The sequence below is a fragment of the Pelophylax lessonae genome (genome assembly GCF_965119305.1).
Source record: "Pelophylax lessonae genome assembly, chromosome: 9".
In the NCBI taxonomy this organism is placed as follows: domain Eukaryota; kingdom Metazoa; phylum Chordata; class Amphibia; order Anura; family Ranidae; genus Pelophylax; species Pelophylax lessonae.
Window position 1 is genome coordinate 273,724,805 of NC_138776.1, and position 11,366 is coordinate 273,736,170.

Consider the following 11,366-nt stretch of genomic DNA (forward strand, 5'->3'; position numbering starts at 1 on the left):
GTCAGGCAGGACTGTCTTTAAGGCAAGGCAAAAGGGGCAGCTGCCCCGGGCCCAGTCATTGTCGTGGGGCCAAAGTAGCTGCCCCTTGTGCCCACACTGCCCACAAATAGTTGATAAATGGATTTGGGAGGGCCCAAGAACATGTTTGCCCAGGGTCAAATTGATATTAAAGATGGCCCCGTGGTCAGGATATTATGCTTTCCAGATTTGCTAGGGCCCAAGAATGTCAATGGTTCCTCTCTGGAATGGCTCCTCATAAGCATCATCCAGATACTTTGCTGGTCAGCACTGCACACTATGGGCTTCTGAACAATGTCATGACTCGCATGTTCTTGGCTGACCTGCCTCTCTTCCGTGAATACCCATTGAAGATCCTATTTGTGGTGACCTGGCCAGAGAGGAACTTCTGATCCAAACCTGGAATTTGACCTGGGACTCTCCTGGTTCGGAGCTGGATCTCTGAACATGGTGGGAACTGGCTTCCTACCACAGGAGTCTGACCTGGAAGGCTTACCATGACATGGACGTTTCTGGAAGACCAGAGACAGATCGACACAATTGGAGGTTCAACCATAAACCCTAAAAACTGGAAGTGTATGTTCAGATCATGAAAGAGGTCTGGTTATGAAGGCCCGACTTTAGGAATCGGAGTCCTCAGCTGGATGGTCGACCCTAAATCTTTGAAAAAGGATATAGAGATTAGGGATGATCGAACTTTTCAAAAGTTCGGTTCGACCAGAACACCCGAACTTCCCGAAAGTTCGGCCCGGATTTCAGAACCCCATTGAAATCAATGGGACCCGAACTTCGGTAATCAAAAAACACCATTTTGAAGCCCTAAAACCCAATAAATGCCCCTAAAAGTGCCTAGGGTTCTGGGTCATGCCCCAGGGACTATTAATCACACAAAAAAAGTTCTTAAAAATTGTCATTTTTGATAGAGAGCCAATTATTGAAAAAACTACTGAAAAAAAATGAGATTTCTTTGGATTTAGTATCTGGGGGGTCTAAAAAGTGTACCTGTAGAACCAGAAAAAAAAGTTTGTTTGTATTAGAATTAATATAGAACAGGGATATGGCTCCGCTATTTTCACACCTTGCCGGTTTTGTAGCAAGCGTTTTTTTGGGCATTTTTTGGGGGACTTTGGAGGCAGGCATAACATCAGAACTTCTGTGTAGGGGTATATATACACACACACATGTATGTATATATACACATACACATATATAGGTGTGAAAGTAGCAGAAACCTATGCCTGCGCTAATGAAATAATTAACACCCATATGGCTTCTCTCCTATCACACCTATATATGTGTATGTGTATAAATACATACATGTGTGTGTGTATATATACCCCTATACAGAAGTTCAGATGTTTTGCCTGCCTCCAAAGACCCCAAAAAAATGCCCAAAAAAACGGCAGCTACAAAAACGTCCAGGTGTGTTTTTGCAGCAGGCGTTTTTTTGGGCATTTTTTGGGGGTCTTTAGAGGCAGGCAAAACATCTGAAATTCTGTGTAGGGGTATATATACACACACACACATGTATGTATTTATACACATACACATATATAGGTGTGATAGGAGAGAAGCCATATGGGTGTTAATTATTTCATTAGCGCAAGCATAGGTTTCTGCTACTTTCACACCTATATATGTGTATATATACAGACATGTGTGTGTGTATATATACCCCTACACAGAAGTTCAGATGTTTTGCCTGACTCCAAACATGTCCTCAAAAAATCCCTATTAACGCCTGCAGCAAAAAGCCGGGTGACAGGGGCGAGGCCCTATGCCTGTTCTATAAGTGTTCTAAGAGAAACGATCTTTTCTCTATGGCGGTCACCCTGATATGGAAGGGTTTGGTCACCCTGCCATAGCAGTCAGAGTCAGTTAACCCTACACTACACTATGGTCCCCTTACACTTAACACTTTCCCTACAGAAACCAGATTATTAAATCTAACTATAGTGGAAAATAGTACCCTAACCAGAACTGCTTCCACTCTCTTCCATGTCCAGTATAACAATGCTAGGAATTTGGCGGGGCTATCTTATATACCGGGGGGGCGTATTCACTAATGATTGGCCTCTGGACCCCCTAGTCACTCCAATCGCATTCCTAGCATTCTCCTGCCCCCTCAATTGGCTTTTACTGATGGTTCTGGTCCAATCACAGGCTTTTAAAGCCCATTTCCTGGCCCATTGCATTTTGGTCGGTTCTGTTTGCCGAATTCTGACCTTTTTCAGCAAAAAGTTCGGCATTCGGCCGAACCTCGAACAGCCAATGTTTGGGTCGAACCGATGGTCGACCCGAACCGTTCGATCATCCCTAGTAGAGATGCAAAGATAGGAGTTTAAAGACTGGTCGGGTTGTGAAGGCCTGGCCAGAGTTCTGCTTTAGGGATCAGAACTGGATGTTCAACCCAAAACCTCAAAAATAGAAGTGAATGTTCAGAGGATAGAAGTTTACAGAGAGGTTGGGAAGGGCTCAAAGTTTTGGAAATCTGAGTCCACGGTTGGATGTTGAACCGTAAATCTTTGAAAATAGATCTAGAAGTGTGAAGAGGGGGTGTCTGATGGCGAGGTTTCAGCCAGAGTTATGACATCGGAAGGCAGATCCATAGTCCTAAATATCCAGTGTATAGTCTTTGGCTGAGGAACCCTAAAGAGGGGGTTAGAGTCTCCCTGAAGTGACAGCAGCAGGCCTGGACAGGCCATAGGGCACACCCGGTATTTGCCTGGTGGGCCGAAACCACATGCCCTAACAAAAGCTGGCTAATGCCTGTGTCAGCAACCATCTCCGTGGGATCCACTGCAGCTGGCAGCACTGGTCAGTGGTTAAGGTCAGTGCGCATAGTAGGGCACAGTAAAAGCTATAGCATAAAGATCCTATTGCGCCCATGTACACTGTATTACCAAAAGTATTGGGACGCCTCTCTATATACACTGTATTACCAAAAGTATTGGGACACCGGCCTTTACACACACATGAACTTTAATGACCCCCCAGTCTTAGTCCGTAGGGTTCAATATTGAGTTGGCTCCGCCCTTTGCAGCTATAACAGCTTCAACTCTTCTGGGAAGGCCGTCCACAAGGTTTGGGAGTGTCTATGGGAATGTTTGACCATTCTTCCAGAAGCGGATTTGTGAAGTCAGGCACTGATGTTAGACAAGAAGGCCTGGCTCACAGTATCCACTCTAATTCATCCCAAATGTGTTCTATGAGGTAGAGATCAGGACTCTGTGCAGGCCAGTCAAGGTCCTCCACCCCAAACTCGATCATCCATGTCTTTATGGACCTTGCATTGTGTAGAACAGGAAAGGACCATCCCCAAACTGTTCTCACAAAGTTGGGAGCATAAAATTGTCCAAAATGTCTTGGTATGCTGATGCCTTAGGAGTTCCCATCACTGGAACTAAGGGGCCAAGCCCAACCCCCGAAAGACAACCTCCCACCACAATCCCCCCTCCACCAAATAATTTGGACCAGTGCACAAAGCAAGGTCCATAAAGGTAAGGATGAGCGAGTTTTGGGTGAAGGAACTTTGACTGGCCTGCACAAAGTCCTGACCTCAACCCGATAGAACACCTTTGGGATGAACTAGAGCGCAGACTGTGAGCCAGGCCTTCTTGTCCAACATCAGTGCCTGACCTCACAAATGGGCTTCTGGAAGAATGGTGAAACATTCCCATAGACACTCCTAAACCTTGTGGATGGCCTTCCCAGAAGAGTTGAAGCTGTTATAGCTGCAAAGGGCGGAGCCAACTCAATATTGAACCCTACGGAGTAAGACTGGGATGCCATCAAAGTTCATGTGTGTGTAAAGGCCGGCGTCCCAATACTTTTGGTAATATAGTGTATATAGAGAAGGGGGAGGGGGGTGTATAGTGTATATGTAAAATACCAGCTATATGGCATGCGTAGACCTTTGCCTCGGGAGCACTCTGTCACATTCCCCCGGCTCTTGTTAGGACTTGGTCTGCTCAGGCCTGGACACAGCGACCGTCCATCGCTGGATCTGTGACTCTCTATTCTCCGAAATGTGAGGCCCGACTATAAACTGTCCACAGCAGAATCCTATGAACGGTTTTCTAATGAGCGGCAGAGAATCTCGATGACATCAGAGACCTCAAAACTTTTTTTAGTAAAACATTTCTATTTATTGAAGTTGTGAGATGTTGAAGACGATGTGAAGTCGAAGTAAAGCCTGCAAACACACGGAAAATAAAGAGAATCTTCACATCGGAGGTGTTTGTGATTCATAAAGTTACAGCTTACCGGAACCAAAAATCTGAATCATAGTTACATCGTTACATCGTTACATAGTTAGTGAGGTTGAAAAAAGACATCAGTCCATCCAGTTCAACCAATGTACAGATACTTTTCTTTCTTTCTCATCATCATGATAGCCAGACGCTTTTCCTCATTCTTTTCTCTTTCAACTGCTCTAGCTTTGTCAATAGAAAAAAGGTTGGGACTTTGAATGAGAGACATGACTGAGTAAAAAATAATTATATCATATCATATTTATTGATGCTCTAGCTTTGTCCTCTAGCTTTACAGTGCCTGCCGTTACCTTTACATTTAGCTTCTTCCCCCTAAACTGTTCATCTTCTCTTTCTCTCAACTTCTTATCACTCTCTATATCCTCTTCATTCTCCTCCTCTTCTACCTCGTCATCATCTTCTCCAATCCAAATCTTCCGTCCTCCGAAGAAACCTTCAGCCCAACCACAGGACGTAAACCTGGCTTCCTGGCTTAGGCAGTTCAGTGTCCGGCCTTGCTGTGCGTCATCTAAGGAGCCCATTTTATGTTCTGCAGTTGGCTTGAATTAAAGGTAAAATAATAAATGTATATCCTGGAGGACGAGGCATGATGGGAATTGTAGTTCCTGAACAACTGGAGGGCCAAAGTTTGAAGACCCCTGGTGTAGGAGGTCTAGCGGGGGTCTCCCTGTGGGCCTTGTTGCCGCGCTGGCCGCCATTTTCTTGTAGCCCCGTCTGCTATTATGACATCTTTGTACACCCGTTTTCGGCCATTTTGTGGTGGATTCTCTGCTGAGAAGCTTGGTGGGAGTGCCTGGAGGTGTTTTCTGGGGGGGGGGGGGGGGGTGGAGCCCTTCCCTTCACCCTGGGCAGTTTCCTTTGCTCACTCCCTTATGGGAGAGCTTGCTTGTTACACACGCAGTCCTGGGAATGCATATTGGGACAGTGGGTTCTGGGGTCTCTATCTCTCTCTGTTGGGGGTATTCAGGGCTTGCCTGGCCTTTGGGGGGGGGGGGGGCGCTGTAAGGTGGCGGGACCATTTTCTTTGCAAAAAAAACAAATGGTTTTCAAGCTCCACGCTGTTTTTCCAGCCTAGGATCACCCTGAGTAGAACACGTGTGAACCCAACTTCCTAATTCCAAAATGGAGTCAATTCATTATTTTCCTCAAAATCCTACAAATAATCCCCCATAATGACAACGTGAGAGAAGTTTGTATGAAATCTTTGCAAATTTATTAAAAATGAAAAAAATCCCATGTACATAAGTATTCACCCCCTTTGCCTTGTACATAAGTATTCACCCCCTTTGATCAATACTTTGGTGAAGCTCCTTTGGCACCAATTCCAGCCTCCAGTATTTCTGAGTATGATGCTACAAGCTTGGCACTCCTATTTTTGGGCAGTTTCTCCCATTCTTCTTTGCAGGACCTCTCAAGCTCCATCAGGTTTGATGGGGGAGGGTCGGTGCTCAGCCATTTTCAGATCTCTCCAGAGATGTTCAATCGGGTTCAAGTCTGGGCTCTGGCTGGGCCACTCAGGGACATTCACAGAGTCGTCCCGTAGTCACTCCTTTGTTATCCTGGCTGTGTGCTTAGGGTCGTTGTCCTGTTGGAAGATGAACCTTCACCCCAGTCTGAGGTCCAGAGCGCTCTGGAGAAGGTTTTCATCAAGGATGTCTCTGTACATTGCTACATTCATCTTTCCCTCCATCCTGACTAGTCTCCCAGTTCCTGCCTACACCATGACGCTGCCACCACCATGCTTCACAGTAGGGATGGTATTGGCGAGGTGATGAGCGGTGCCTGGTTTCCTCCAGACATGACGTTTGCCATTCAGGCCAAAGAGTTCAATCTTTGTTTCATCAGAGCAGAGAATTTTGTTTCTCATGGTCTGAGAGTCCTTCAGGTGAGTTCTGGTAAACTCCAGGCGGGCTGTCATGTGACTTTTACTGAGGAGTGGCTTCCGTCTGACCACACCCATACAGGCCTGATTGGTGGAGAGCTGCAGAGATGGTTGTTCTTCTGGAAGGTTCTCCTCTCTCCACAGAGAAACCCTGGAGCTCCGTCAGAGTGACCATCGGGTTCTTGGTCACCTCCCCCGATCACTCAGTTTGGCCGGGCGGCCCGCTCTAGGAAGAGTCCTGGGGGTTCCAAACTTCTTTCATTTACAGATGATGGAGGCCGCTGTGCTCATTGGGACCTTCAATGCTGCAGAAATGTTTCTGTGCCCTTCCCCCAATCTGTGCCTCCCAGGGCTTTTTTTTCTTGGAGAATAGGTGCAGGAACTCACCCCTTCTGAGTCACCCATTGTCTCCACCCACTACCCACCTCTGAGCATTGTCCCTTGGTTCCAGCCCCTACCCATCTCCCATGCACAGCAGCAAAATAGCTCACTCAGAAACAAAAGATCCACCCCAGCCACATTAGACCCCCCTCCAGTAGCAACAACCACTCTCTCAGCAACCAGTATCAATAGATAAGCCAACAATAGACCTCTACCTCAACAGGAGAGCCCTACAAAAAACATAAGATCCCCCCTAGCAACAATAGATCCCCCAGCAGCAACAATAGACCCTCACACAATACCAGATCCCTACCAGTAACAATAGATCCCCAAGCAGCCAGCATCAAGAGACCCTCCAACACACCTCACACCACTTGCTATTACATACATTCAGTGCTGGAGGTGCCGGAACTGCGTTCCTGATGAAAAAAAGCCCCGGTGCCTCCATACAATGCTGTCTCCGAGGTCTACAGACAATTCCTTGGACTTCATGGCTTGGTTTGTGCTCTGACATGCACTGTTACCTGTGGGGCCTTCTACAGACAGGTGTGTGCCTTTCCAAATCATGTCCAATCAACTGAATTTACCACAGGTGGACTCCAATCAAGTTGTAGAAACATCTCAAGGATGATCAGTGGAAACAGGAGGCACCTGAGCTCAATGTGGAGTGTCATGGCAAAGGGGGTGAATACTTATGTACATGGCAAAGGGTGTGAATACTTATGTACATGGGAGTTTTTCCTTTTTTTGTTTTTAATAAATTTGCAAAGATTTCAAACAAACTTCTCTCACGTTGTCATTATGGGGGAGGGGTTTGTAGGATTTTGAGGAAAATAATGAATGGAATCCATGTTGGCTGTAACATAAAATGTGGAAGAAGTGAAGCTCTGTGAGAACTTTCCGGATGCTCTGTAGTTCCTTCACTCACCGATTGATGAGCCCCAGAGAGGAAAACAACGTTACTCTGCTGAGGCTCCTGTCCATGTGAGGGCAGTCCTGTACGTCAGTGGTCCTCAACTCCGGTCCTCAGGGCCCACTAACAGGTGATATCATTTGCTGCTCAGTGATTGCAGTATTCTAGTCTCCCCAAGGTAATATTTAAAATCTGGCCTGTTAGTGGGCCCGAGGACCGGAGTTGAGGACCACTGCTGTACGTGACACCAGTCCTCAGAAGAATTACGTCATAAACATAGAGTTCTATGGATCATAGTCATACAAACGGGTTCCAGCCAAGAAGGCCACAGCCAGGGTTAAAGTGTCACTAAACCCCCATCATAAAAAAACGATGAATAAATGGTGGATTCCATGCTGGTCATACTCATTACTATGACATTCCGCTTCTGTATTCTGCAAAAAACCTGATTGATCCTCCTGCTTCCTATCTCCCCCTTCTGTCCATGTCCCCAATGCAGCGAGGGATTTTGCAGAGCAGTGGTGGCAGCTCTGCACATGCTCAGTTCTCAGTCAGTATCTATGCTGAGCAGCCCATGTGACTATAGAGTCACACATGTGGGCGTATACACAATGACAGGCCACTCCCTCCTTCATGCCCAACAAAAGAGTCAGCACATCATCTACTTTCCTGAGTTATCATTGCTGGTTAGGACTTTCCCATCTAGCTCATCTGTGCGACCTTCTATGGGAGTAGAAGTTGGTTTTGGATCTGGTGTGATTAGTGGAAAACGTGTAATTTTCCTGTTCATAATCGGCATCTCACATCGTTATAATGGGACTCTGGGGTGCCTTCAGAAAACTATCCACCATGCAGACAGGTGGAACCTCCTTCTGGATGGGATCAGGTGCCGCACAATCGATTTCAGGAGCTCCTCCGACACCGGCGTATATGGAAGCACTGAGTGCCGCTGTAGCCTTCCCTAGAGACAAAGCATGAAGGCTCAGAGACTTTACCTAGGTCATTCTGTAAACCCCTATAAAGAGGATGTGGAGCAGCCAATCAGCAATCACCCAAACATTTTGATTGGTTACAATGACTTTCAGAACACGCTCCATGATTTTTGTGATTCCCCAATGGCTGGGCCGTAGAAGTCAGTTTTATGATCCTAGAGCAGTGATGGCGAACCTTGGCACCCCAGATGTTTTGAAACTACATTTCCCATGATGCTCAACTACACTGCAGAGTGCATGAGCATCATGGGAAATGTGGTTCCAAAACATCTGGGGAGCCAACGTTCGCCATCACTGTCCTAGCTAGAGGTTTGGAAGTGGGCGTCTGATATATTCAGTATGTGAATGTGGATAATGGGGGAGATTTACTAAAACGGGAGCACTCAGAATGTGGTGCAGCTGTGCATGATGGCCAATCAGCTTCTAACTTCAGCTTGCTCAATGAAGCCTTGACGAAAAGAAACTGGAAGCTGATTGGTTCCTATGCAGAGCTGCACCAGATTCTGTGTGCTCCAGTTTTAGTAAATAAACCGCTAATGGCCACAACACAGAATGATGTACACAATACAGGTATAGAACTGACACCACGCTTCACAACCAATTCACAGATTGCAGTGCAAGTATAAAAAGGATATTAATGTTGTAGATCTCCCCAAACAAATGACCAGCATCTCATCTCCAAGGTTATGTGCCTCAAGAAACCATTGGTGGGTCACAATGGTTGGAGATGTCTCTCATGAAACCATTGGTGGTCACCAATTGTCAGATTTCCCTCAATAAACTATTAATGGTCACCAATTGTCAGAGATTTCTCTCAAGAAACCATTGATGGTCCCTAAGTGTGAGATATTTCCCATATGAAACCATTGGTGGTCCCCAGTTGACAGAGATTTTCCTCAAGAAACCATTGGTGGTCCCCAATTGTCCGATTTCCTTAAGAAATCATTGGTGGTCCCCAACTGTCCGATTTCCTGAAACCATTGGTGGTCCCCAATTGTCCGATTTCCTTAAGAAACCATTGGTGGTCCCCAACTGTCCGATTTTCCGAAACCATTGGTGGTCCCCAATTGTCAGACTTCCCTCAAGAAACCATTGGTAATCCTCAATTGTCAGATTTCCCTGAAGAAACCATTGGTAGTCCCCAATTGCCAGATAATTTCCTCAAGAAACCATTGGCTGTCGCCAATTATCAGAGATTTCCCTCAAAAAACCATTGGTGGTCACCAATTGTCAGAGATTTCCCTCAAGAAACCATTGGTGGTCCCCAATTGTCAGACTTCCCTCAAGAAACCATTGGTGGTCCCCAATTGTCAGATACCCTCAAGAAACCATTGGTAGTCTCCAATTGTCAGAGATCTCCCTAAAGAAACCATTGGTGGTCCCCAATTGTGAGAGATTTCCTTAATTCTATGGGGATTTATTGGGACACCAAACATCTGGTGTCCCTCAATGGCGCACTGACCGAGCCTCAGAGACATCATCACATTGGCACTTTAGGTCTCATCTGAGAACCAATAAAACAGAAGACACGTCCGTAACAAGGAAGAACTTTTATTGACGCTACAGAATATCAAAATATGATCCGGATTTTTCTCATAGGGTTCAGATGATGGAATCTGCCCAGAAGACTTGCATTGATTATAGAGAGGATTATCAATCAGTGATTTAACGTAGCAGCAGAACTCTGGGACTCACATGGGCAGGTCATTTAGAACAGCAACTTATTGACTCCCTCCGCCTCGGGTTCTGCACCTGAACCTTATGATGGGACTTTATTAAGGCATGAGCATACAAGGTCAGCTTATCTGGTTGACCCCCAACCCCTGTGAAAGGACAGCTAAAGCCCAACTCCTGTTGGCATTTTTTTAGTTATTCAGTCCTCCAGCCATTGCAGAAACAGGAAAGTAGTTTTCGCTGCATTACTCACCTCCTCTCCGGTGCTGTACCCACCAGGCAATCTAGCATCGTCTCTCTCCTAGGTTGTGTTATTCATTTCACTTCCTGTACATACAGGACACTATGCCCCCCCCCCCCCCAGGGGAATTCGTCATGGCACCCTGCACTCGCAGTACAATGATGACATCATCTCCTCACCATCACTCTATACATTACCAAGGACTGAAGCTTCCTGGAGAAGAGGTGATGACCCAAACCCATAACAGGACCACCTATAATTTCTTCATGCCGCTGACTTAACTATTACGTCGGGGGTCTGTAGTGTTATCAGATTTACAGCTCCAATAGCCGCCATTAGTGTGTTTTAGGAGTAGGCTGCCAGCGGTATTGTAGAGCAGTCCAGCTGCCATACAGCACCCAAATGCCTGTTCATCTACCACCCCCCATTCCCAACACCCACCATCCTCCGTTCCCAGGTCCCCTGCTTCTGGGCATGTAGAGATGAGAGAACGTCTAGTCACCTCTGAACCTGGAAGTGCTCGGTGTGACCTGTCCCTTCCCAGCTAGAAGCAGGGTGATGCAGCTGATGGAGGACGTTGTGTCCCCCAAGAAGAATTGGCTGAATGCAGGGGAAGTACTATGGGTCCAAAAGACCCCTGACGCCTCCATTACGAGTACCTGCCACTCAATAAGTGTTAGGAGGTTCATCAGCCCCCGTCTAATAGCAATCAAGCTAAATTATAACAAAATATACAATTAGTACAAAATGAAATAATATAAAGTAAATTAAAAAGGGAGGGGTGTAAGGTGAGTATATTTTTAGTTTTTTATTACTTCTGACCGGTTTTCCTGACCCCAAGGAGCTCCAGCACACAGGCTGTGATTGGCAGCCTCAGCTTCGTTTCTGTGTGAAGGAGGGGGGGGGGGGTGTCCCTTTCTTCTAATCAGCTCCCACTGAGCTCAGCAGAGTGTAATTTCAGCCCCTTTTTTTCTGAAAGCTCAGACAAGCT